Here is a 3,929-nt window from a genome sequence, read left to right as displayed (position 1 = left end):
CCCTCTAAAAATAAATAAATAAAATCTTTTAAAAAAATTACACTAATTTTTATCCCTGCAGGATGCTGCCTAACTATGTGTCTGATGATGAAGGCAATGAAGTAGCTGTGACATCAAGTCAGACCACTCCTGCTTTCGTAGACTAGAAACGGCTCTGAACAGTTTTCTCTCCAATGGTGTGCCAGTCATGGCCTTTGGTTTTCTTGTCTGTGCATCAGGATGGCAGCCCGGAGGATCTGCACAGCTAGTTGCAGCTCTGAGTGTTCCTTCTTTCTCCCTAAATCTGCCATTGGTACATGGATGGATTTCCAATGGAGAGTCCTTTCTCTTTAGATGTTCTCCTATTTTCTATACCCCAGTGAATATACTCATTACAGGAACCTCTATTATAAAAGCACTTGATGTTCTACAGAGTCACCATGTTGAAGAAATGTGTAGTTATATATAAAAGAGTGAGTCACTTTGGAAAATAATGACTTCGCATCGTCCAATATAACCCACTAGGCAATATGGTACCTTAGAGTTTTCGTAAAGATGCCTAAAGTATCCCATTAGGGTTGGACTCGATAACCCCAGAGGACCCTTTTGTAACCTCAGAGTTCATGGAAATGCTCCTTCCTCCAGAAAGATGTTCACATGAGGAATTGCAACAATTAACTTTTAATTGCCCTGAGTCATCTCCATTTTTAAGCAAAAGGGGACAGAGGCCCTCACTGCTTCTCTCCCAAAGCTGAGAAGAGACGTGGGGACACAGACACTGCTGGCTTGTTTCTCTTGCAGAAACATAGGGTACGCCATGCCCATTGATCAATCCATACATTGGCCCCTCGGCCTGCCACTCTCTGGGATTTATGCACCAGCCACCTGCCGTGTAGACAACAGTGGGCCATTATGGAGGCTAAAGTTCAGCCCCTCTCAAAGCCAAAGTAAAGAAAGGCAACTGTGTTTGTTTTAAATACACAATCAATCATAACCCCGTGAAAAGCCACTTTTCTATGAATGCCTCCATATATCATCTAAAGCCCTCTTGATTCCACATAATTCTCTTTTGTCTGGTTTCTTGTCTTACACGTCACCATTTCGTTCCGGGGCTAATATAGCTGTGCCAAACACATCTTTCCTCTGTAGTCTGTCTTCGGGTCCAAGGTTAGCAAGACAAAACATTTCTGTATAGAATGCAGAGGGGGATGGCTTATAAATGCTCCAGCTACAAGGGGTTTGTGGAGCAGGGGGAAAAATCAAATGACTTTTGGGGAGCAAGCTCCCAGGGTGCTGACTTTGCCATTTAGATCTCTGTGACCATGGAGCAACCATGACCTTCCTGAATCACAGTTTCCTCACCTACAGGAACCTGGCTGTTGCGAGGGCCCGAGGAGTTGAATATATATATAGTGGTCTGAGAGCCCTATGCCCATAGGAAATTCTTTTGATATTTTTTCTCATTCTCTCTGAGTCACATCTATATCAATATTTTCCTTTAAGAGGCTCCATGGCTGACATTCAGAGTTAAGTGAACAACAGGGAGACGAAGGTAAAACTTACATCAATAACTTCAAGCAGGTAAAGTGGGTGATTAGCTTTGAGAGCAGGCTGCGGAGTAGAAAGAACAGTCTTCAAATACAGTAAATGAGGTGGCTCGCTTTTCCTTCTTGTGAGAGAACCCCGAGAACGGGTGAACCGTTATTTGAGGTGTATTTTAAGATCTAATTGCTCAGACTGTCCCTGGACAGAAAGGTGTGCCTTGTAGGTAGGGTAAGTAGGTTCTGAGCACCCCTCTTTTTTTGCTGATGGAATATAAACATGAGCCGTGCAGTGGGGGGACCCCAGCATAGATTAGAGAGACAGCTTGAGGGTATTAAAGAGCATGGCTAGCCCTCAAAATCTAAGTCTTTCCCATGAGAGAGAGCAATTTCTTGGCCAAAATGTTGACTACAATGAAAACCTTTCACTATGATCCATAATATCTAGACCCTTGTAGAGAGAGGAGAGGGCTCTGCCACTTTTTGAATTTATGCTGCGCACTAGCCATTAGATGTTCGCGTGATTTCAAGCTCATCACACCTAGTGCGGGATCAGGCAGTGGTCGGTAGTCAATCAGCAATGATCTGTCAGAAGAATGAAGAAATGAACGAATGACCCTCTCCAACGCATTAGTGTTGTGCGCATTTGAGACAAGGCAGTTTATAAATACGAAGTAGCCGTTTTGAGTGCTCTTAAATGACATGCCTACAAGTTTAGAACAATGTTGAGGAAGAGTTTTTATCAGTGAGATTCAGAAGTCAAATTTCATTTCTACTTAGTGGGGAGTTCGGAACTGCAGATCAGCAGTTCAGGGGATCCTGACGATTACCAAAAGTTAGAGTGTCGGCCAGCAGCGGGCAGGGCCACCGCCCTAATGAAAACGTATGGCTTTTCACTACTAGGCCAATGTGCATCATGCAATTGGAACTGAGTAAGGTATAATAGCTCCAAGATTTATATAAAACACTACAATAATTTTAATATTACTATCACCATAAACCTTCAAATTTTTTTGTTTACAAACAGACCTAAAAAAAAGGAAGCTTCCAGCAGATGTAATGTTAATATTCTTGTATACATGATTTTTTAAGGCACCCAGACTAGACGCTAAACTAAATAAAATCCGTAAGTTCATTTCCATTTCTGATAACCAGGAGGACATTTACTAACCTCCTGCTAGTCTCCATCTTGCAGAAAGACAGGGTCACCCAGATTGACCCTGTAGGCTGTGGCCTTCAAAAAGGCCACTATCCTTAGGCGTCTACGTCACTGATGACTTTGGGAATTATGATCGGACAAACTTCAGATCAGAACTCCTTGGACCTGTAGCCAGACAAGAAACAGATGCAGAGCCTGTGGAGTGCACCGTCCTCCCCGCTGCCCCAAGTTCGGCAAGCACGGATTGCACACGGGCCCCAGTGTCACGGGGGCCGCTGACGCAGAAGCCTACTGACTCACCCGGAACCACTTCCTTTTCTCCGGAGCAATGAATGTTGCATATGCCATGGGGTTAAAAAAAAAATAAAGCAGAAGGCAGCTGATGATGAAAAATAGACTTTCATTGTTTTTCTAGAGAAAGTGTGTACGGCAATGTGGGCACTGGATTAGAAAGTTGATAGTGAATTGGAGGAAGGAGGTATTTTTTGGTCATCTATCAATTTCCTGAGTTGAGCCAATGTGCAGTTTCTAATTGGTATGCTGAGTGCCTTTCAAAGGTCAGTGGTAAAGTCAAGGATAGAACCCCAGTGACTCTATGTCTTATTGAATTCCACCGGGCTGAATAATTCACCACAAAAAAAGAGTTTCAATTTTTCTTGGACGTCCCAAAAAGGCGCTTTGGACATTCCACTGCTGTCCGTAGTCATTGACGCAGGAATTCTTAGCCGGGAGTTAAAAGGATTAAGGTTTTTTGGTTTTTTTTTTCCTATGTGTTTTAAGTGTTGGGGTGGAGAGTTTAGTGCTTGCTTATATTGGCTTTCTCAGTTCTGTTTGTAACAAATATTCATGAGTGCACTTAATATGTCCCATGCTCCTCAATTGAACACTAGGAATATAGGAATAAAGAAGCAAGCCATGTTTCTCTTTCTGGAAAGAGCTTAGTCTACTTGGGAATGGAGACCATACACACTAGTCAACATGAATATACATAAAACGATAATTATGACTAGTTCTATGCGGTTTACCAAATAACTACCCAACGAATTGCCATTTCTCGATATTAAAAAAGAATGCTTCCGCTTGATCTCCACACTGTGTGAAGACACCAAGGGCTTGTGCTACAGTCTTGTGAAGAAGGTCGGAGAAGGAAGATGATGGTGCGCAGAAGAGCCGACGAAGTGGGAGCTAATTGTTGCTGCGGAAACGACGGTGGAGCCGGCACGGAGCTGGGCCCTAAAGCACTGGGCAGG

The sequence above is a fragment of the Phyllostomus discolor genome, chromosome 12, assembly GCF_004126475.2.
Source record: "Phyllostomus discolor isolate MPI-MPIP mPhyDis1 chromosome 12, mPhyDis1.pri.v3, whole genome shotgun sequence".
In the NCBI taxonomy this organism is placed as follows: Eukaryota; Metazoa; Chordata; class Mammalia; order Chiroptera; family Phyllostomidae; genus Phyllostomus; species Phyllostomus discolor.
Note: the sequence above shows the minus strand (reverse complement) of the source record.